The 12,252-nt window shown below is 41.6% G+C and overlaps 1 protein-coding gene across 6 annotated transcripts in view; it reads right to left on the bottom strand.

Annotated features, from left to right (window-relative positions):
• Positions 1-12,252, bottom strand: part of SOX5 (SRY-box transcription factor 5) — a 607,462-nt gene that overhangs the window by 419,740 nt on the left and 175,470 nt on the right. For all 6 annotated transcript variants that reach the window (XM_039698241.1, XM_039698239.1, XM_039698237.1 and 3 more), the window contains one exon: positions 5,432-5,490. The gene's annotated coding sequence lies outside the window, so the exon portion shown is untranslated. The remainder of the gene's footprint in view (positions 1-5,431; positions 5,491-12,252) is intronic.

The following is a 12,252-nucleotide window of genomic DNA, read 5'->3' as shown; positions in this document are numbered from 1 at the left end:
ATCTATATTACACATATATATTGCATATTATATAACAGCTACAGAACTATATAACTATTACATATTATGTTATATATGTATTATATATTACATATATAGACACATATATATGTAATATACATATCCTATAACAACTATATAACTAACTACAGCAATATAAATGTATAACTTTCTGAGCTGCTCCGTGGTGAGTTTGCGTGGCAGATAACAGCACAAATCACCCAGATGATTTTTGATCTTGTTTCCTCCCTGAGGAAGCCACAGTCAAAATGCACTTTGGATGCACAAAGCACAGGCACTGAAACCTGGGATTGTCCCTCTGGAGAAGCCCTGGAGCAAACACCAACCCCTAAGGAATCCCTGGCACAGGTCAGGCCTGCCCTGTATGGCTGAACAGGGGAGTTCAGCCTGGTTTGGTGTCACCATTTCCACCAAGATTTCCCCATGAAAAACAGGCACATCTATCTTCTCACAAACTTACAACAACCAAGTCAATTTGCTTTATTAATTCACTCTATTTTTATATATGTTTACTTACTCATATGGCCCCATTCATCTCTTTAACATCTTTGTCTTTAAAGGGATCAAAAATCTAGAAACTAAAAACAATGATTTTTTTCACATGGGCAAACACCAAAAATGCTACTTACACTTCAGAACTGAAATTGCTACAGGAAGTGGTCTCTTTGATTAAGTTGAACAAATATCTGACAAGAAGCAGAAAAGGAGGCAAAAACTTCTCAAAGTTTTGTCATGATACTGGCCAGGAAGAGACAGCAGGATTTGTCCACTGCATCAAGCCTGACTTTTAGAGAAGCTCAACAGCTCCACAGAACTGACATTTGTTGAAATATCAACTAACTTTGAAAAGATGCTTAAAGAAAAGCATGAAACATGTTCACTAGCTGATGTTCCCGGGTTCTGAGCATCACAACACCTTCAGAAGGAGAGCTAACTCATCTCCTCAGACAAACAGTCCAAATGCACACCATGTCCTGGCAGGCTGGAACACCTCCCAGGGGCAAGTGACACTACTGAACAAGCATAGAAAGCAGAGCAGACAAATAAACAAAACTACATTTTTTTTTTTCCTTGAATAAAGAGCATTTCCCATTTCAGAGAAAGTGAACAAGAAGTGAACACCCACACACAGCCTCAAAGGCAAAGAAAAACAAAGATTTCCAGAAACGCTGCCCTTCAGCTGGCCCAGAAGCACCAGGAACAGCCATATCCTGCAGATCAACACTGGCAACAGCAATGGGACTTGTCACAGCGAAGCACAAATTAAATACTTGAGTTTTTAACTGCTGATTCACTTACTCCCACTATCTAAAGTAAGAAAGAAAGGAAATGATGTACCTAAAAAAAGTGCACCATGTGCAGGGCACACGTATATATAAACCCCAAACTGGTTCACAGGAGAATGGCAGAGAAATCATGTACCATCAGGGACAACTAGGCTTTTTAATTGCAGATTTTTTTGTTTGGAAAAAGCCTTTCTAAAAAGAAGCCAAAACATTACCAGAAAAGTGACCAGGAGCATTCTGACCTAAACTAAACAGGTGAAGAGAACCCAGCCATGCACATGGAGAATTTGTTCACAGAGGAAGGCAGAAGCAAGCAGACAAACCACTGGGTTTTAATTTCAGATCCCAAGCAGATTGAGCCAAAGCATTTCTAGGTTTTCAGCATTTCTCCAAAACTCTGGGGCCCCTTCCCATTCCCAATCTCAGCTGCCTTCTCTCACTGCTTTTAGGAAGAGGTAACATTTCATCAGTTGGCTGTTTCTGGAGCCACTTGATTTTCACTGCTTGTGATTTTTAGGCAAGAGGATGGTCTCCCACCCTACCTAATGATACCCAAACACAGGCAGATTATGGTAAAGAATCTAGTCTTGGTTGCATTGAAATTTTTTTGTAAAGGGAGAAGCAAACTTGTAGTTTCTGCTTGTCAGAACAGGCAGAAAGGACATTTCACACATCTTTCTGGTGCCCTCAGCTTCTTCAGTTATCATTTCCTGTTTCATCCCATTTTCATGGATATGTGGACAACGTGCATGATTTTAACCTGTGTTCTCTGGACTATTCATCCACTGAATCTCAGTTACCCAAGCAACTGCTGAGTGCAAAATGAAGACATAAAAAAGAACCTTATCCCCGGCCTCTTCAGTGCTATTAAACCATCCTAATTCCTTCTTAGGTGACAGCCCTTGCAGCTGGCATAAGAGTAAGCAAACTGACATATGAACACTCCAATAAAATACCACATTATGATTTGGACCTGCTCCCTCATCATAAATATGATCCTCTTCAGACCTGGTGGGTCTAACAAACACTCAGAGGCACCCACCCAGAAGTCATTCTTGCAAACAAACCTCAGTGTTGGATTGTTACAAAAACTGGCACAAAAAGCCCCAAAACCAGAGCCATTAATGCAAGTAAGAGATTCAGGTCTCAAAGTTCAGGATGACACAGAAAATAAATGATGTGCAAGAACGGGAGCTTCCTCCCTCTCACACCCATGCTCAGAACTGCATGCAAATATTGTGAGCAATTTAGCAACTGGTTTCATTTTGAGACCTTTTTGGAGGGGAAGTAATACAGTAACAGCAATTCCTGCCAACCCACTTCCCATTGTCACCACACAAACAGACTTGAATTCTCAGGTTGACAAAAACTGTATCTGCAACAGAAAATGGGATTATCATCAAAACGTGCCCAAGGAAATGTATATTATTTACCCACTGGAAGTAAAATCTGAGGCAAGAATACAACCTGAGACAAACTCCCCTTCCTTATTTCATAGAGCTACTCTCTCCAGCCCACACTGGGTGTACAAGTTGCAGACCACAGAGATCTAACATGCTTCACCACATTTGTGTGGAGGAGGTTTCTGAAACTCTACTGATACTCAACCCTTTCTCATCAAAATCATATAGAGGGATAAGTCATAAAAATTCCTACTTTATTTGGAAAAAGGTTGAATAATTTATTTTTAAGGATTTTAAGACAGGCTATGCTTTAAAAAATACCAACATTCCCACTCCTTCAATCTCTGGCTGCTTTTCCTTTTTATCACGAAGACAAGTTCTGACACATGGTTCAAATTTTGTATACATTGACCTTCCTATTGTAATTTTTTTTTTTTACTATGATGATAAATTAAACTGTAGGAATAAACAAGGGTATCTCCCTCTCTAAGTACATTTGTATATACACAAACATGCTGTATCTGACAGCTGTCTTCTCCACCTTTCTCCATGTCATTTGTTACCACTAACTGCAACATCTTTGTAGTGGGATCCATGTCTTTCTATTCTTACCTGCACTCCCAGTTCAAATTTGATCAGAGTTTAGAGTAACATAATGTTTACATGCTAAGGAACTATAATAAGAAATCACTCACAGTCCCTATTGTGTGGGAAGGCACATCTACAAAAATCAAAAGCAGCATATGAAAAAGTAATTTATAAATAATATTTGAAAGTCGAATGTATCGTGATCAAAGGCAGTGGAAACAGAGGCTGAGCCTAAAGAATTATCTGCAGCCTGCCATGCTTTAACTACCAGCTCCTGCAGACAGCTGAACTGTTATGAAAAAGCCCAGAAATGGAGCTTTAATGGTAAACACATGAGCCAGCAGGGACAGGGAGACAGCCTGATGCATTCCACTGGTTTGCTTGGAGATCATGGAACTTCACAGCAAAAAAACAGATGCCAATATATGGGATTGAAAATTGCAAAAAAACCCAAGTAAGCAATGGCAAATGAAAAAACCAAACCAACCCAAATATGCAAACACAGAAGATGAATTCTTCCAAGTTACACGTCCAGCTTGTCACAGGTCAATAAGTGACATACACTGAAAACAAACACTTTATTCCCAGACAAAAAAATTTTGCAAGTAAATCTACATTTATAATACTGGTGAGTCTTCTCCTAAGTGCTAGGGACCAGATTATTTCAGATTAGAAAATTATTTATTCTCACATCAGCCACAAACTTATTTTGATCTGTGAGTTTGAGCCAGGCTCGCTCCATGTGCCTGCAAACTCGCAGTCAGGGGAGTTTGGTATTTTTCTCATGACATGTTGCTCAAAGCTCCTCCAAAAAGCAGCCTAAAGGGCTGTGGGGATGAGTAAGGCAGGCATTTACTGTCCCACAGAGCTTATTATCCCAACATCAGACAAAGCATGACAGGTGGACCCAGCAGGGAATTTCAAACAGGGCAACACTTATCTTAGTGCTATTTACATCACTGGGGCCTCTGAATATTAAAATTTAAATGCATTCTCACCGATTTAGAGGAGGGGGAAGAAAATCCAAGATTCTGACTAGAGTGTGGCACAGAGAAAAGGCAGAGAAGCAGAAACAAATCAGTCCCTCCCTGTTTGGGTGAGCTAAGACAGTCACAGTACTGCAGTTGCACACACTCACATCGTAGGTATCAATAGCTCTGCCCTGAGAGCCCAGGAAAGGCAGCAGGACAATTTATATAATTGACTGGATCAGCAGCCATACCTGTTATTAAGATTACTTGACACAAGAGATTAAACAACTACCTGCAGTCGCTCAAACCCCAGCAGTATTGTGCCACTGGATTTACCTCTGGTGCATGGCTGCCCCAGGCTGTGTGCTTTGGAAATGGGACAGCTTCTCCAGGAACAGGGGTACACAACATACACTGAACACTCTTCAAGCTCCTCCTCTGAAAAACGCTTTGGTGTTTCGAGCTTCAGAGGAAGGTTTGAAAGCTGGCAGCCTGGCTGTGGCTTTTGTTCCCATGAAAAGCCTCTTGTCCCTAGATGTGCCTCGAGTGAGCCCTTAGGAACTGTCTTTGCAAACTGCAGTTGTCCAGTGAGCAGTGCTTGGCTGTCCAATGTTGTTATTGTACTTTCAGCGTGGTTTTTATATGAAAGCAAGTGTTGTGCCTTGCTTATACTGTATTTCACCTTCACCCCATTTAAAGCCATGTGGAACAGGAAATGAGAGTAAAGTAATCAAACGAGGCTTCAAAGGAGATAATGCAGTGGAGCTACAGATAGCACACAAGCCCCTTAGCAAAACATTTCTTGAAATAATGCAAACACCAGCCCAGCTGTGCACACAGCACAGCTGTTGCCCTCGAACCAGGCACCTTTGTCCAAGTAGCTCACATGCTCTGCCACCTTTACACCAGCTGGTTACTCCAGCCCTTCCTGCACTTCTCCTCGAGCTGCCCTCCTGCTGCAGGGAAGCCTTTCTGCCCCTGTTGCAGGCGAGAAACCAGCAAAGCAAAGCCTCTGACACAAGAAGACTGGAGGATCAAGGAACTCAGCTGGCTGTGCAAGCCCTGGACCAGCCTGGTCTTCCAGAGCGGAGCCAACACGCTGCCAATTCACATCAGCACCTCCAGAAACGCCTCCCTGGCAAGGAACAAACACACCTCTTACCTGCCAAGTCTCCCAGCTTCAGTTCTCAACTCCTCTTTGTTTTCTTCTGCTTCCAAGTGCTGATGGCAGCAAGGGGAAAGAAAAGAAAAAAATATCAAAGGATGAGTCACAACTATCTCATTCAAAACCCTTTTCATATTCACTACAAGTGTCCCGAGCAAAAATCTCAGGGAAGTTTCCTGGGTTTCTCTGCTGAGTTTTCTACAGAATTCAGATTAGGCTCATAGCAAAGCTCCCCCTAAAATATGAGATGCTGAACCTGAGACCAGCACCTGTGGCATGAGCAGGAAAGGGAGCTCTCATTAAAGGAAAACTAAGCTGAGGGAAACAGTTGGTATTAAGGAAAATACGGGGATTAGGATTCCGGTACAGCAAGGTGCTTATTCACAAAACTGCAGGAATACATGTAACTTTAATTAATCAGACCACAGACTCACACAGAACCCTTCAGGGGCTGCAGAGGGGCAAAAAGGAGGGAGGGACAAGTGGGAAACTGAACCCCAGTTAGACTGACAGCCATTTCAGTGGACTTTGGATCATACCCAAAGAGGCAGAAGAAAAAAAAAGATGCAGCAGGAACAGGGGAAATAAATGAGGGAGCAGATTAATAAGTCAAATAAATGTTATTAATAGCACAATTTAAGAACAGCTGAGGAATTGCAAGGGAGGAAGGACAGATTTTGCTCTTCAGGCTCATAAATGGTGGCTTCCTCTACCAATATCAGTGGAGCAGCTTTAGATTTACATCAGTGCAACTAAGAACAAAATCAAATTAAGGAGTACGGAGTAACTGGAGACAAACCAAGCCTTATTGAGCGTTCCAACACTGGGAGGCACTCAGATACTATAGTGCTGAAGGCCATGCTACCAGATTGATTAAATGTTTGATCCATCAGTAGGAGATTTATCTGATATAGGAAAACAGAGAGCTCTCACTCGAGACTACTAATCACCTATTATTTATATTTTCTGCATGCTATAAACACACAAAGAAGATGCTTTGTGGAATTTGCAGTAATTATAACTCACAGTTATTCCCACTCCTGAGATTAGTTCTAACAGATTTCTCCAACATTTTAAAGGTGCTTTGTAAAATTATTTTGAAAGAAGTTTTCATAACAAAATCCCAGGACTTTCTTTCCTGCTCTCATTTAGATCCTAAAGGCTGGTATCAAACAGTACAGAAACTAAGCCCAGAGCCATTTATACTATTTTTTCTTGCATGCACTGTTTTTCTTGGACGAACAAGGGAGAGTTTCTCTACGCTTCATTGCCAGGCTCGTCGGGAGTTTTATGTGACAGTGTGAAAGTAGCAGTTTCTTTTCAACAGTTTCATGCTCCCACAAACACAGACTAGTTTCTTTCAGACACCTACTTTCACTAATGCACTGCCATTCCTTATGTCATGTCACTCTCTGTCTCTGTTCTAAAACCACAAACCTCAATAAAAATTAAAGCTCCAACTCAAGAAAATCTTTCTTTTATTTACTTCTAGTTTCCCTCTAAAAGCACTGAAACAATTATATTGTACCCAAGCCTTCACCGCTGGGATTTCAAATTCCTTGAACATAATCATTTTATTACAAATAAAGAAATTATTCCATCCAGTCTGCCCCTCATTTCCATGCTGACTCCACAAAATTCACCAATGTGTAATGATGCCTAGACCAATGCCAGTCACATTTTTGTGACATTTCTATCCCCAGCATGTACAAGCATTTTTTTCACTTTTTAGTAGATGGCCTACAGGCACAGGGAAGGGTACTACTGGTAACCTGGGGAAATCTATTTAATCTCAAATTGTAGAGATTTATGTTTAAATAAGTGAAACACGGTTCCATCTGGTTTCTGCTCCCACAGGTAAACTTGGATTAGTAATTACTAGATCTGTCCTTAAATTCCAACTAATAATGAGACCATTAAAAAAAAAGTGACACGTTTAAACTTTTTTCTTTTGAGTAATGTCTTAAAATATATATTAAAAAAATTCAAGTGTCTTTAAGGAAGAATACTGATTTCCTTCCAGAGAAGATGATGTCCTTGGCTGGATGCTAGTCCAGTAGGATCTATCCAGACTCTTCAAAATGTACAACTTTAACCAGAACAGGAGGGTTTTTTTCTACAAAGCTGGGAAGGTGTAAGTGAAAAGCTACATTTCCCATATGGAAGGTCCATTTGTCTTTCAGATATGAACATTTGTAACAGGTTTGCATTGAACAGAGCAGGACACACCAGACACTGTCCAGCTTGGAAAAGACTTGGATCCTCTTCCAAGGTCTAATGACAACAAGTGCTGTTATTATCATCATTATTACCCCAATCTTAAATACCGTTTCAGAAAGAAGCAACATTTCTGCAGCACTTCCCCATGAGTTACATGCAGTTTTGATTCCCAGTGCTTGGTTGTAATGCTGTCAGAAAAGGTGTGGAAAGGAATTTCAGAAGGTCCACCTTTATTTGAGAGTGTTTGCTCAATGTCACTCACAGATCAGGCTCTTAACTATATTACAGCAAATTTATTGGTGATTTCAGATAGGTAAATAGGCCTCCAGTGCATGCAGGATCAAAAATTAGAGCTCAGTGTCTTGGGTGTAGCACCATTTGTACTTGAGATTTATCATCTGCTACACAGGGGAAATGGAGCAGAGAAACTTGTCTCTAAGTCACTATTTCCCTTTCTTCCATCTCCCAAAAATAAAACAACTTAAAGACATTGTGAAAGCTTCACAGTAAGACCCATGCAAAACTTTTGCCACAAAATGTAAAAATCCCTCATGCTTCATTACAAATCTGAAAAACAAGACAGTATCTGCAAACAACTTTCACACAATCATTATGAGTGTTAAAACAGACTAAAGAAAAACTTGAATATTGAGAAAGGGCTATGGTTTTAAGACTAAATTATTTGAAGTAGACTGTTTTCATATGTTGTCACCAAAAGGCAGGGATAAATTAGTATTTTCAGAAACTGAAAACCATCTCAGTGGACAAGGACTCTGGCAAACCAGTGAAAAAAGTAGTTTACACATAATTTTGCATAGTCCCAAATTTATGTTTAGGATCAATAAGTCTTTATCTTCAGGTGAAAACAACTTGCCTCAGCAATTGAAAACACTTTATAATTCAACAGTAATTCAGGGGTTCTGTAAATATTTCAGAATTTATTAGACATTAGAAAAGAAATAACACAAAGCAAGTGACCTATATTACCCATCTACAAACACAGCATTTGCCTTCCTGGCTCTGTTTTTGAGGTCAGCAATGAAATTAGTCCCATCCCTTCAGCCACTCCCCTCCCAAACGAGTCTGTGATTCTCATTTTTATGGTTTTTAAGTCCTTTAAGCAGCCTCCAAAGGGCAGGGACTGTTTCCATGCCTCTTGTCAGTGGTCCTGCAGCAGGACTCCCCCAGGTGCCACCTGCAGCTCCAGGGCAGTGGGCAGCAGGACACACCAACATCCCTCAGCTCTGCACCTCCTTCAGCACTGCCAGCCTGGATTGCAGGAGTGCAAGCACAAATCTGAGCGCTTGGAATCACGGAATCATTGGGGCTGGGAAGGACCCTGAGGGTTTAGGGCTGGACTCGGCGGTCTCACACTGCCAATCCAACACTAAATCCTGTCCTTGAGGGCCATGTCTACATGTCCTGAGAGAACCTCAGTGCATGGTGACTCCAGCATTTCCCTGGCACCCTCTTCCAGTGCTTGACAACCTCTTGGTGGGGAAACTTCAACATGCCAAAGGCTGGAAGAGCAGCTCAGGAGGCATAAACTGCACTGCTCGCCGCAGTGAAGGGTCAACACAGAGCACCCAAAAATGACTGTAACAGGGTTGAATTTTAAACTGTTTCAAGACTTCTACATGAAAAAAGAACTGTTTGTACAAAACACTGTGTGACTTCCCACTCTGATGCTGCAGGCACGTGGCATTTGTTTAGCCTCCTCCCTTCTAACAAGAAACCATCCTGAGGGTGTACAACAACCACCCAAACAAGAGGGAGGAATTCAAGCCCCTCAACAGACTCCTAAAATAACAGAAGGGCGTTTCCACCCTTTACTACCCTCCGAGTACAGAGGAGGTACCTGTACAGAAATGTCTTAAATCAGATATGGCAGAAGCACAAATAATCCATTTGCACTCTGGGTGAGCTTGGCTAATGAATTCAAAGGAGAGCAGAAGCAAGCCACAGACAGGCAGATTTTTAATATCCTCATATTTTCTAGTAAGGCTGTAATTGTATTTAATGTTTCACTTTGTTGTGCACTTTATTGTTGAGACTTTAAAATCATCTGAGATCCCTTTGGGATATACAGCACTATATAAACGTAAGTTGTTATTATCAAATAACAATCAGTGGCCATTTAAATTATACAATAGCTACCTGATTATACTTAACCAAGTTAAAGCTCTAATAAAAAATGATTATATGTAAGCTAAATTAAAGATATTTTTTTTTTGCCAGCTCAAAGAACCCAAAGTTTTTCACATTGGATATGCAAGTGTCCTGCAAAACCTGGAGCTTGATCCTGCAGCACTGAGATCAGTTAGCTCTGCTGTTGCTTGGCAGAGAGTTAAATACCTTGACAACTGGCATTTTTCTGAAGCAGCAAAATCAAGATTTACGTTGTTTCCCACAGTCATTTGAGAGAGCATTCACCTGCACCTCTAGTATTGATCCTGCAGTGTCTATATCAGTTTTTTGGCTGTATCACCAGCTATATATACACTATAAATCTGAGAAATCATTTCAACCCAACACAGGGATCTCTGAGCTCACACTCAAGCAAGCAGCAAACCTGGTGTTTGTTCTGTCAGCTGGGCACAGTGTGGAACACAAAGACAGCCAAGCTTGCCTCTCTGTGCTCAGAGGTTCTGCCCTGCTCCTGTGACACATATTTTGGACTCGGCATCCAAAATATCCACCTGCAGCCTTGTGCATGGGATGGTCCATGCAGCCACAGGAGATAGTTTGGGATGCTGCAGATTCTGCAGGTGCTCTGCCTCAAAATCCCCAAATCCTGCAATCAGCAATAAGGTACAGTGACATTTTATCCAAAAATTCTTTTAGAAGATTATTTGCTTGGCTTGGAACTGCTAGAAATCACATCTTCAGGCTTCCAATCCACCGGGGAAGAAGCTGAAAGTCCAACACGACTCTAGGATTTTAGGTTCAGAGAAGAACCTCCTTTTTGTTCTTTCCTAATAAATACCACAAGGCCAGGAACATGGGGTGTGGGTGGAAAGGTGTCTCTCCTGGCTGGCTTGCCTTGCTTTGGGTGGCTCCTCTGTGGAATGAGGACAATGGCATTAACCTTGGTATTGATGCAAAGCACTGTACATGGGGCTCTGTTACATTTCAGCGATAACAGCTCATCTTGGGGACCTCTTAGCATCAAAAAAATTTTTAAAAATTAATTCCAGAGTTAATGACCTGTTGAGAAGTGATGACTAACACAACTCCAACTCAACTGGCTGAAGAACACAGCCAGGAACCCTCCATCAGAGATGGACAGGCTGCTTCAAGGGTTGTAAAAACCTGATGGGGGCTGAAACACTCCAGCTCTGAAGAGGCAGGCTCAGGTGACAGTGTTCAAAATCTAGTGACCTCAGACGAGTGATTAACATTAGTTAGGATGAGCCTGGAGCTGTAACCTTGATTTCAATCAGTTCTGGATTCTTCTGAATTATTTAAAAAAACCCCAAAAATAAATCTAAGGTTTGGCATGAATTTCTCTCCTTTTCCCACTTCCTCCTCAAACTATTTTATTAAAGTGAGAATTTGGTGAGTTGATTTTAAGTGAAAAATTTACCAGAAAGCACTAATATCAAAACAACCCCATACATTCCTCCCAAAGAGAGCATAAATGTTTTGCTCTGAAGCAGATTTTTTTTTTAAAAAGTGTTCCATTTTCATGTAAAAATTGTTCATTTTAATTTAAAATGAAAATAACTGAAGTGAGGAAAGGCTGCATATGCCTGAGAACTGGGTGTGAGTTCTTCAAGGCCTGGGCTAAGATCACACTGGCTGAAGATTCCCTCTGTCCAGCAATGAAATAACAATGACATGCCACAGACCCTTCCCACACACTTGATGACCTCAGTGGCATTCTGCCAGCTTGTGGCAGCTGAGGATCTGGGACAGGAGCCCCACTGAAACCAGGGCTCCCTGGCACACAGCTACAGACAGCCCTCACAGCACAGTCTGTAATTCAAAAGGACAGCAAAGCCACAATATGAAAAGAGATTATTATTAAAAGGGAGTATAAGCATCTGTTGCAAAGGGACAAACCTGAGGAAAAGTAAAAAAAAACCACAAGGCATGATTTCTTGAGTTCTAGGCTCACAACTAATAACTCCCTTTCTTAAGGCCTTTTCTTGGAGTCAGGATGGAAGTAGAAATGTAATCAATTAATAAAGCAGTGTAAGAGCACAGTAATGACACATAAATATTAGCTAACTTTGGTTTTGAACTGTTACCCCCTGGTGTCCCCTCCTCACTGGAGCACACTGCCAGGAATATTAGCTAACTTTGGTTTTGAACTGTTACCCCCTGGTGTCCCCTGCTCGCTGGAGGACACTGCCAGCAGTCCTTGGGCTGCCCAGGGTGGTGGCTGGTGCCACCCGTGCCCTGAGCCACCAGGGAGCTCTGCCTTTTGTTTAACCCGTGTCTCCTGCAGTGTCTGCATGGACACCAGGACATTCCTCTGGCTGCCCTGCATGAGGTGAGACCCTGGCAAGGGGCTCAGAGACCTTGGCACAGAGTCAAAAACACCCGTGGCTTCAATTTTAGCCCACAGAAAAAACTACCAACTTTGTGTGAAC

This window comes from Passer montanus, unplaced genomic scaffold, assembly GCF_014805655.1.
Source record: "Passer montanus isolate IOZ18808 unplaced genomic scaffold, ASM1480565v1 scaffold122, whole genome shotgun sequence".
Taxonomy (NCBI): domain Eukaryota; kingdom Metazoa; phylum Chordata; class Aves; order Passeriformes; family Passeridae; genus Passer; species Passer montanus.
This window is presented reverse-complemented; position numbering and strand designations above follow the sequence as displayed.